Source organism: Mya arenaria, chromosome 5, assembly GCF_026914265.1.
Source record: "Mya arenaria isolate MELC-2E11 chromosome 5, ASM2691426v1".
NCBI classification, from domain to species: domain Eukaryota; kingdom Metazoa; phylum Mollusca; class Bivalvia; order Myida; family Myidae; genus Mya; species Mya arenaria.
In genome coordinates, this window is record NC_069126.1 from 46793903 (window position 1) to 46806985 (window position 13083).

A 13083-nucleotide genomic window follows, 5' to 3' on the forward strand; every position below is an offset into this window, starting at 1 on the left:
TATTATTATTATTATTATTATTATTATCATTATTATTATTATTATTTTTATTATTTTATTATTATTATTATTATTATTATTATTATTATTATTATTATTATTATTTTTATTATTTTATTATTATTATTATTATTATTATTATTATTATTATTATTATTATTATTATTATTATTGTATACGCTGCCTTTTGATATTAAAATTGATCTTATGAGAAATGTGTATAACCCATTATATAATATGGATGCGAAATTTTGGGACACGGAAATATTGATGTTTTAGAAAGGGTCATATTGAAATTCTTTAAATATGCTTTTAGTCGTAACAAATCTACAACAAATTGCATCGTGTACGGCGAAATAGGTATCCAACCATTATTGATAGGTAATGAAACAAGAAATAAATCTTACTGGGCCAGAATTATTGATATTAAAGAACAGCACCCAGTTATGACGTTACACACCAAACTATACCTAAGACTCCCCGAACTAGTTTCACAAAGACGTGTGAAATTCCCTTGGCGCGAAAATATCAAAATTATTCTTGGCAATAACGGCTATTCTGGCATATGGTACAGTCAAAGATTTGTTAATAGTAAATGGCTGGTAAAATCAGACCACCGAAGATTTAGCGACTGTTTCATTCAACAATGGCACTCTGATATTAAAAGAACACCATCATCGAACTCCTACAAAATTATAAACGTAACACTTTCACATAGTAGTTATATAAAAGACCTGTTGACACATACATCACATCTAAAGCATTTTTGTCTTTTATAGGCATATTTATCTACCTATCGAAATGGAAAGATGGGATTAAAAGCCATCGGTAAAAGAAAATGTACTGGATGCGACACTGTTGGTGATGAGTTTCATTATTTGCTTTCGTGCAATATATTTGCAAATGATAGACTTAAATGCATTAATAGACATTTTAAATGGAACAGTGGAAATAGTTTAAGGTACACATAGAATGGCATATATGCTCTTTATTTCCTCTGATCGAGTCACATATATTTAATATTATAATAATCAAACAAAAGAAATGAAATATGTCAAGATAAATACATGTAGAAATAAACTAAAGACATGATCAGATTTTCATTTGCAAACAGACAGATAATACAATATGGCAAAATAAATGTATTTGAAAAGAATTTGTTTGTGTCAAAGAAAAGAGAAAAAATGTTTTAGCGAACAAGCCAACAATCTTCCGTTGTCAGGATAAATGTATGTGCAAATAACAATTAAAAAAGGTTTTCAAACATGATTACTAACGGAGAGAGAAGACAAAAGAACGTAAATGTACGATACTAGTATTCACTTAACACGTGTATCGATATTATCTTAAAGCAAACTATTTATTACATAAATATACAATATGTAAAATTTAATGATCGATCACAAATCATTGAATTCACACCTTGAATATTTGCGTTAACTTGTGTTTACATGTTAGTTGGAGGTGAAATGTATTTGCAAACTTGTTAACCATTTGTAGACAAAGTAATTGCTATTTTCATGAAATTTCTGTGCACTTTCTTATCTACGAAAGCAAAATGTATTTTCCCAATCAAATATTGGAACTTAGCCTCCTCATAACCAAACGAAATCAACGAACATATGTCGTCCGGAAAGATTTCTGAAAGCGTACTTTTAAAACTAGTTTTTATATCAGTCGATAAATACCGTGAAAACAGTACTTGGTTTATTACATTATTTATGATTATATAGGGTGTAACCGCCACACGCGTGACTAACCATAGCTGACTTATCTTCATATATACAAGGGTCAATCTTAAGATTGCTAACTTCTAGAGCCTTCGTTTGTGCAGGTCCATAAAATGGCTGGTTCGATTCCTGTGTGTAGGAGCATGAAGCGATCAAATGGTTCATCACTTGAACTCTTAGTTTCCCATTGTCTAATTCTATATCATATTTATATCGTACCAGCTTTTTGCACCTCCGATTTGTAAATATGTTATAATGAATTCAGAGAAAGTTAAATTGCCGTTTACACATCGGTTTATCAGATGGATATTCATCCAAACAGATGAATTGTAATACAAGTACGAAATATTTTTTTTGAAGCAAAATAAAAAAAATCTTTGTAATTGCTCGTTTTCCTGGAATCATTATTTTTTTTTACTCGAGTCGACTAGTACAACTGTGCACGTGACGTGGACTGGTGCTTCCCTGGCTGTACGACCAGTCCACGTTCTTACGGCATAATACTGGTTGTAAACCTCCACTACGGTAGCTTAGTGGAGGTTTACAACCAGTATTATGTCGTAAGAACTTTATCTTGAATAGTTGTTAAAATGTTTCATGTATTTCCAATTTATATCTTTCAATCTATTTGCAACAAAGATATTGAACATTACATTTCATGTAAACCGTAACTAATTTACTAAAGATGTATATTAATATGATAATACAATATAAGCAATCATTTAATGCAAATCTTAAAGTGATATTACAAATACTTCATGCTATGTTGTGTGTTCATTATTTGTTTGTTGTTTTTTAATGTTTTTGTGTCCCATCGTATCACGTGATTTATTAAATATATATTTATGTAGAGCTTTACTTAATTTTTGTCCGAATAATGCGGATCTAAACATCTGAAAATTAAAGTTGAATTCATTGTCACTGGGAGGGAAGGGTTTTACCAACAATTGCGTCGTCATTGTCACTAGGAAGAGAGGTGAAGCAACATTTACATTGCCGTTGTCACTAGGAAGGGGTGTTACAAGAGTTGAACTGTCACTGACACCGGGAGATGAGGGTGTAACAACAATGGTACTGTCATATCGCCGGGAAGAGGGGTCAACCAGTAATAACATTGTGATTGTCACTGGGAAATGGGTGAAACAACTATTGCAGGTAGAAAAAGGTGTAGCAAAAATAACATTGTCGTTGTCACTGAGAGAGTGTGTTACATCAATTGATTTGTCACTGATACTGGGAGGATGGGTGTACAAAAACGTGCATTGTCTTTGTCATTTGGAGATTAGGGTGAACCGTCACTAGGATGAGGGTTGTAAAACCAATTAATTGGTATTATTACTGGGAGAAGGGGTATACAACAAGTATCACCGGCAGAAGGCGGGGGTGATGGGGTGGGGGTTGGGGGTACCAATTGCATGGCCATTGTGAGACTCAATTGCTGACACAGCCCCTCGTCCCAATGAAAATAGTTTAGTTTCAATTTTAAACTTATTTCTTTTAGCAACAAATATATCAAAGATTCACACTGGGGTCAGATTACTATGTACAAACAAGAACTAACTTTATTTGGAAATACCATAAAGCACTCTCTTGTGTGACTGGCGAACACCTTTAACACTGAACCACTTCAACGCTTTGAACACATATGTTGCAATAAGTAAACAATCACCATACCATTCATGGTATGGATGCACGAAAGAAAACAATCCATTTTTAAAGGTGGAACGGGTGTTAGGGGATGGGGGGTATTTGGTTATTTTCGCCAAGGCGGCATTTAATTGGTAATAAAGTGAGTATCGATTGGACCTTTTAGTTAACTTTTAAAATACAATGTCTACTCAAGTAGAAAAAAAAACGACCCAGAACAAATAGTGTGGCATCAAACCCACATGGACCATATAACAACAAAGAACAAAACAAACAGACCGACATAGGAAATTATACTTACATGTATACGACACACCAAATATCCTTGTCTTTCCCAAAATAAGCCATAACTTACACTGGAAACATGTCGAGCCTTGAGGCAGGATTGAACTATGTTTCAAAATTTAAGGACTTGGCAGTAATTGAAACCACAACTGTTCTGTTAATATTAAGTTCTTAATACAAATAAAGTACATGCAATGGTTTGTTTCAAATGTTCTTCAGAAATGAGATGCTCCAGCTAGTAAAACAGCTTTGCGAACAACATGAATTTCTTATCAAAATCAGGAGCGGTTATAGGATTTGACATTGAGTGAAAGTGGTGACGCAATTCCAGACGTGCACCCTTCCACTGGAACCGAAAAATAGGCATACATTTTAACTTCGGATTGGTTGGAATCGTTTTGCTAATTTAAGTCTAGCATATCTGAGCTCTGCCGTTGGCGCGATAGCATATCTGAGCTCTATCATTGGCAATAAAGCATATCTGAGCACCGTCATCGGTAGTATAGCATATCTGAGCTCTTTCATCGTACGTTTAGCATATATGAGCTCTGCCATTGGAAGTACAGTATATCTGAGCTCTGACATTGGTAATATAGCATATCTGAGCTCTTTCATTGTAAGTATAGCATATATGAGCTCTGCCATTGGAAGTACAGCATATCTGAGCTCCGTCATCGGTAGTATAGCATATCTGAGCTCTTTCATTGTAAGTATAGCATATATGAGCTCTGCCATTGGAAGTACAGCATATCTGAGCTCTGTCATTAGTAATATAGCATATCCGATCTCTATCATTGAGAGTTTAGCATATATGATCTCTGTCATTGGTAGCATAGCATATCTGAGCTCTGTCATTGGTAGTAAAGCATATCTGAGCTCTGCAATTGGTAGTATAGGATATCTGAACCCTGCAATTGGAAGTATAGCATATCTGAACTCTGTCATTGGTAGTATAGCATATCTGAGCTCTGCCCCTGGTAGTATAGCATATCTGAACACTGCCATTGGTAGTATAGCATATCTGAGCTCTGCAATTGGTAGTATAGCATATCTGAGCTCTGCCCCTGGTAGTATAGCATATCTGAACACTGCCATTGGTAGTATAGCATATCTGAGCTCTGCAATTGGTAGTATAGCATATCTGAACTCTGCAATTGGTAGTATAGCATATCTGAACTCTGCCATTGGTAGTATAGCATATCTGAGCTCTGCCATTGGTAGTATAGCATATCTGAGCTCTGCCATTGGTAGTATAGCATATCTGAACTCTGCCATTGGTAGTATAGCATATCTGAACTCTGCAATTGGTAGTATAGCATATCTGAACTCTGCCATTGGTAGTATAGCATATCTGAGCTCTGCCATTGGTAGTATAGCATATCTGAGCTCTGCCATTGGTAGTATAGCATATCTGAACTCTGCCATTGGTAGTATAGCATATCTGAACTCTGCCATTGGTAGTATAGCATATCTGAACTCTGCCATTGGTAGTATAGCATATCTGAACTCTGCCATTGGTAGTATAGCATATCTGAACTCTGCCATTGGTAGTATAGCATATCTGAGCTCTGCCATTGGAAGTATAGCATATCTGAGCTCTGCCATTGGAAAAATAGCATATCTGATCTCTATCATTTGTAGTATAGCATATCTGAACTCTGTCACTGGTAGTATAGCATATCTGAGCTCTGCCATTGGTAGTATAGCATATCTGAACTCTGCCACTGGTAGTATAGCATATCTGAGCTCTGCCACTGGTAGTATAGCATATCTGAACTCTGCCACTGGTATTATAGCATATCTGAGCTCTGCCCCTGTTAGTATAGCATATCTGAACTTTGCCATTGGTAGTATAGCATATTTGAGCTCTGTCATTGGTAGTTTAGCATATCTGAGCTCTGCCACTGGTATTATGGCATATCTGAACTCTGAAATTAGTAGTATAGCATGTCTGAACTCTGTCATTGACAGTATAGCATATCTAAACCCTGGCATTGGTATTATAGCATATCTGAACTCTGCCATTGGTAGTTTAGCATATCTGAGCTCTGCCACTGGTATTATAGCATATCTGAACTCTGCCATTGGAAGTATAGGATATCTGAGCTCTGCCACTGGTAGTATAGCATATCTGAACTCTGCCATTGGTAGTATAGCATATCTGAGCTCTGCCACTGGAATTATAGCATATCTGAACTCTGCCACTGGTATTATAGCATATCTGAGCTCTGCCACTGGTATTATAGCATATCTGAACACTGCCATTGCTAGTATAGCATATCTGAACTCTGCCATTGGTAGTATAGCATATCTGAGCTCTACCACTGGTATTATAGCATATCTGAACTCTGCCATTGGTATTATAAAAAAATGAGCTCTGCCATTGGTAGTATAGCATATCTGAGCTCTGCCACTGGTAGAATAGCATATCTGAGCTCTGTCATTGGTAGTATAGCATATCTGACCTCTGCCACTGGTAGTATAGCATATCTGAACTCTGTCATTGAGAGTATAGCATATCTGAACTATGCCATTGGTAGTATAGCATATCTGAGCTCTGCCACTGGAGTTATAGCATATCTGAACTCTGACATTAGTATTATAGCATGTCTGAGCTCTGTCATTAGAAGTATACCATGTCTGAGCTCTGTCATTGGCAATATAGCATATCTGAACCCTGGCATTGACAGTATAGCATATCTGAACCCTGCCATTGGTAGTATAGAATATCTGAACTATGTCATTGGTAATATAGAATGTCTCAGCTCTGTCATTGATAATATAGAATATCTAAACTCTGTCACTTGAAATACGGCATATCTGAGCTCTGCCATATGTGATATAGCATATTTGAATTCTGCAATTTGCAATATAGAATATTTGAGCTCTGTCATTGGCAATATAAAATATCTGAGCTCTGCCATTGGTAGTACAGCATATATGAGCATTGCAAAGGGCAATATAGAATATCTAAGCTCTATCAGTTGTTATGTAGAATATCTGAGCTTTGCCATTTGTAGAAAAATCCATGGCAACTTTTAGCATATCTGAGATATGCATTGGCTGAAAATCTAGAGCAACAGAGCATATCAGAGCTCCACAATGGTTAAAAAAATATGACAAACAAATAACTGGACTCATTTGGTTGAAATCTATGGCAACACAGTATATCTGCGCTTTGCCCTTTGTTGAAAATCTATGGCAAGTATTTAGTATTACATTTTCCATTTTTGTCTCTCAGAAGCATTTTGAATAATATGACATATCTAGGAAAATAATGGAGATACAATAAAGTGAAATGGTGGTTTATTTATGTATCCGTCGGAATGTATGACGCTTTCAGTGCTAATTGATTTAAAATTTCCGATAAGTGAATTACGTAATATTCAGACAGAAAAGGAGATGAACTTATGTCAATCGGTAATTATTTGCAAATAATCTGGCTAGAAATCAATTCAGCTATTGTTTCTACAAGATAGAAGAATCCTGCATTTACGTCGGTTTTATTTTTTTATTTCTCAACGATTTTCATGCCATGGTGGTTCATCAAGAAAAACATTGATTTTGACCAAATAAAAAACAAAGGCATTCATACATTATTGAACCTAAACTTTAAAAGACCAAAACCAATTAAGTATGAAAATATAAATGGTTTGATTAATTGTTTGCCTTTTGGATTTAATGCTGCTGTTGGGTGCACCACTGCAGAACTATGTTCCCAATTAGGAAACACTTAATCATATTGCAGGCTTCCTAAATACCAGAACATAAATAACTATTCCGCTAAACGGAAGCGCAATAGTGTAATTTGATGAACAACTCGATGCAGGTATATCAAAATTTCGACCTAAGAACTCAAAATGTCGACTTGGTCAATTGCGAGAAATTAAGTCAACATTTCAACATATCTGCATCTTTTTGTTTACTATTGGCATGTGTTCGGTTTTTTACTGTTGACTCATTCGGACCTCCTCGGCCATTTTTGTTTTCGAAAACAACCTCGGACGTACACTACATTTCATTAATGATATAATTCAAAAAAAATACGAACTACTTCAACTGATGTACCGGCATATATCCGAGGTTGTTGTCGATAAAAATGGCCGAGGAGCTCCGAATGCTGTTGACTAATCCGCGTTGAATACGAAAGATGTTGTACTCTACCCATTTAAACAATGGAAAGCGAATTCTTCAATCACACGATCCGCCTGAAAAATCTTGCCTTCCAACCGGTGTCAAACAATTATTTGTGCTAAATACATTTTGAGCAATAACGTAAAATTACTAACACGACGTACTGGTGATCACTTTTCCGCAGTCGTCCGTCCGTAATTGCTTATTTCAACAAGAGCGGTCATAGACAGCTATATCCCCCGCCTCATGGGGGCGTTTTTTTGTAACGAAAGCCAATCAATGGTAAGGGTAGTTTCTCATGAACATAAGAAATGCGTAAAATTAAGAAAGGGCAATAACTCTTTCAAAAAAGGTCAAATTCCAAATGCCTGACAATATGCGCTGCGTCACTATATAGTCATAAACGTAAGAGGAGTTGCGATGAAACCAATTTTAAATACAAAATAAAGAAAGGGCTATAACTCTTTCAAAAATGGTCGAATCGCGAAACCCCGACAATATGCGCTGCGTCCCTATATAGTCATTAATCTGTAAAAGTTTGGTAGAAATTGCATGAAAAACGTAAGAGAAGTTACGAAGAAACCAATTTTAAATTAAAAAAGGGCAATAACTCTTTCAAAAATGGTCGAATTCGGGATAGCCCGACAATATGCGCTGCTTCACTTTATGATCATCAATCTTTGAAAGTTTGGTAGAAATCGCATGAAAAACGTAAGAGGAGTTGCGAAGAAACCAAATTTAAATGCAAAATAAGCAAAGGGCAATGACTCTTTCAAAAATGGTCAAATCAGGAAAGCCCGACAATATGCGCTGCTTTACTTTATGATCACCAATCTGTGAAAGTTTGGTAGAAATGGCATAAAAAAACGTAAGAGGAGTTGCGAAGAAACCAATTTTAAATGTAAAATAAGCAAAAGGCAATAACTCTTTCAAAAATGGTCAAATCAGGAAAGCCCGACAAAATGATCATCAATCTGTGAAAGTTTGATAGAAATCGCATGAGAAATGTAAGAGAAGATGCAAAAAAATGAATGTGGGACGGACGGACGGACGCACACACGCACGCACGCACGCACGCACGCACACACGCACGCACGCACGCACGCACGCACGGAAGCGCGACTACCATTACTATATCCCCTCGCCTTTTCAAGGCGGGTGATAATTAACTACATATCTTGCCAAGTTTGATAAACTTCTTTAAGTTATTTGATTTAAAATGTTTCAAAAGGACCTGATATGTCCATAACATGCACATAGGTACCAGCCATGTCTTCCGAATGACCTTTTTTCATGAATATTCCGCTTATGTCATTATAGAAAAAAAACTCCGGAAAGTATTTTTCTCTAAACCCAATGGTTAGAATTGTGAAACAACACCAATTCCACATAAGGTTTTCAGAACGTCAGTTTTACTTTATGAGAACATTAAAACAATATTTTCCAACCACGACATGCCAACGCACACACGTTGGGCCAGTTTGTTATAAAAGCGTCCCAACATACCGTAAATATTCATCGCAAGTGTTTTGCAGTGGCATTCTCGATGTAAATTTTTTTGTACTTTTCTTATTTGCTTAAAATTGCAGCATTTTAAAAGAAAACGTCAAACCAAGCGGTACTGTAGAAATCTCAACGTGCACACTAAATGTTTTATAATGTGAAAGAACACACGTCTAACGTTGAATGGTGAATTTCTTAACTTGACACAATGATAGTTACAGTGTAACATATTTGATCATCTGATTGTTTTAATTATTTAGTAAAAGGCATACACACTACATAGACTTGGCCGTATCATGCAAAACCATGTTTTGCCTTTCGCTGGAATCTACAGAATGTGTTTAAATAACAATTGGTATCTTCCCAACTTGCTCTATCTCAGGCTATCTCTCATGCTATGTTTATAAAGAAAGGAAAATGAAATTATTGTTATAGCCTTGGATGCGTTGACATCAGCGATGTACAGAACTTTAAGTGTGTTTACGCTAAGGCCGTTTCTGGGAATCCAAATGGAACTTGCTATTCATGTTGCCAGGGACACTACGTCAATATCAAGCAAAAGCCCACCATACATTACTTTCAAAAATATTGAGTCATACACCTTAAACAAACTAACAAACAAACAGCGCCTGTGTTTGCTCTAGTTTACATTTTGTTTATGCTGCAGGCGTTAGCAATAGCCAGGAGCGACAGTATGTTCGTTACCCTGTCATCAACATGACCTTCAATAATGTACTAGTCAATTGTAACCACTCTCCCATGCCCGGAGAATGGCTGGGACTTTGACTTGCGGTCCAGTTAAGCCCGGCTAAAATCCCCGTCCTGCAGGGACGAACTCCCGCACCCCGGGACCCGAGGCAAGGACCATTCCCCGCAATTTTTGGCGGGGAAGACAAAACCACCGCATTCACCCTGCACTTCAGGGCCACCTGAAAGGTAAAAACACGGCCCATTTCCCTCGCTCACCCCGGTATACCCCCGGGGGGGGGGTGGGGGTGCGTGGTTACAATTGACTGATACGTTACGTTCTTAGAGTAAGACAATAAAGATTAAAAATATGACTTGGTTGCCTTGCAGTAATCAGCGACCAATACCATATTATTGATCTTGATTGCCTTCCTCCAAAAACGAGATAAAAAAATAACACGTATGCCACCTCGATGCCTTCGTAATCACCTCTTCTCCATTCCTGGTTTAGGGGACATCGCGTGCGTGTGTATGTGTGGGTGGGTGTGTGTTCGTGCGTGCGTGGGTGCGTGCGTGTATGTGTGTGTCCGTAAATGAGAATAGGGCGTATTGTTTATATGTTTATGAATCGTGTCATCATAATAAATAAAATATTTTAGTAGACATGATTTATTATGCATCGCTGATGATTGTTTTGTATTGAGCTTTGTTTAAGCAAATGTTTGAAAACAAATGAGAAAAAAGTAGGACGTTTATCTTATTAACCACGCATTCACCACAAGTATAGGTTTCTAAATTATTAAACTAAATATCGAAAAAGAGTATCCAGAGGGCATAATTGTATTAACAAAAATCACGAATTCCTTTGAACAGTTGACGTCTAATGTTCTCACATAACTCATACGGATATTATATCGAGTCATTGTCATGTCCATGTCTCACAGGGCCTAACCTAGTCAGGCGGAAAATGTGGTTGTACGTCTAGGTCACGGTAATAGACGAATCTTTTTGGGAACAAAATGATGTATTTGGACATTGAAACACATTAATATGAATAAATATGGAAGAAAAACTTTGATTATAAATGGTCAATAAACTAAGTGAGAAAAACAAATGCGAAAGAAAACTAGATTTTAAAACAATAATCTCTTTTTTTTTCAAAAACGTATTAAAACGTATTACTCAGATGAACGCCTATTCATAAATGTTTTACCTCAGTTATGACAGAACAGAACAGAACAGAACAGAATAATGTATAGCTCATCGTTATAAACACAACACAAATTTAAATACATGTATAGGAACAAAGTGAATGATTTTGCAATAGTTTATAATTAACAATCGAGTTATACAATACCGTGGAAACTAAAGCTTATTTAAACAGTACTGTATGTAAGCTGTCTTTAGGGGTGATGTTATATATTCAAGTATCTCATTTTAAAACCTTTGGTACAGAAAATAGCTACATGTCAAAATGTTCAAAGGTATCATTACACGTATATTCTTAAGGATTTCTTTCAAAAAAGTAAACAAAAATATTTGATAAGTAAGAACAGTTCATTTTGGTCCATGTTAAAGATTCATATAAACCCGTGATCTATAGACCTACAACCATGACTTAGCTCAATCTTCAACAAAATAATCCACATCATAAGCGGGAATTGTTAATTCATGTCAACACGCTATAGAAACCTGCAGCTTTTAAGAGAGTAATGTATTGCGAAGAAAAGGCATAAAATGAATTGATGACCAATGTTTATGTGCACTTTAGATAGAAATTCGCGACGTTCTACAAACGTGTGTTTCATCTCATAATGTTATAGAATACTGGAGTATTTATGGCTGAAAATAAACGCAAATTGTAGACATTTTACATTTAAAACATATTAATAACTACCCATTAATGAGTATTTGAATACAAATCATGGTGTCTGACAAAGCTATATTTCCACAGCGCGTGAAAGCGTACAATTTTGAATTTAATGCGTTGCGCTTTTTCTTTGTTTATCTTATCGACTAAATTCAAATATGTATTCATCCAAACAATATCTGTCTGATCTAGAAAATATATTTCTGGATGTACTAATCCAACACCTTTAAGTAATATTTTAATTCATTAGTGGATGATTTCAAGTCGAAAAAATAATTGTCAGTTCAAGTCCATATCTGGTTGTTGTTTTGTGATTCGTCTCTCATTGTCGCCATTTTCACAACATTTTGAGCCATGTATTGTTTTCAATGTTATACCTAAATATAAAACAAGACTAATTTTGATGCAAAGCATAAAAGACACCGCGAATGTTTCTGAAACAGAGCTCAAAAGAAGATGCATTTCACCAGCATATGCTACATGGATACAAGCATTCTTCAGTTATTGAACGAATTCGGATGTTCAGCTCAAGATCACCACGACCTTGACCTTTTACCAAATGACCCCAAACAGTTTGGATGCTGGTCATGTTTGAAGGACCTCGACCAAGTTCGAGGTCTCTAAGCCAGAGCTTTTTTCAATTATTGATAGCATTTTTCAGCTTACGGTCACAACGACCTTGACCTTTGACCCACTGACCTCAAAAGCAAAAGGGTTCATCTGCTGATCATGACTACATAGTTTGAGGTCCTTGGGCCAGTCTATTTCAGAAATTGACCGGAAACAGATTTTACACTAAGGTCACAATCAACTTTACCCTTGATCCATCCAAGTCAAATTAGTATTCATTTGCTGGTCATGACCAATCATACTACCAAGTCAGATATTGAATGTAAACCGATTTTGAACTCAAGGTAACCACGACCTTGACATTTGACCCATTGACCTTTAAAGCAATGGGGTTGATATCATAGTCAAGCCATAGTCAAGCTGCGTAGAAAGTTTAAGGTTTGACGTGTTTAGTCATGAGTAAGGTATTCAACAATACTTGATGAATAAAGGAAATTCCATACTTTTCTCAATTTTATGAGATAGGGGTATGATTATAAAAACAGAGCTGCTATTCATTGATGATCTTAAGTCATTTCTTAACTTAAGTCGATTTTTGAAAAGGCACTTAATATGATGAATAAGAGAATAGTATACATTTTTGCATGTAGAATAAAT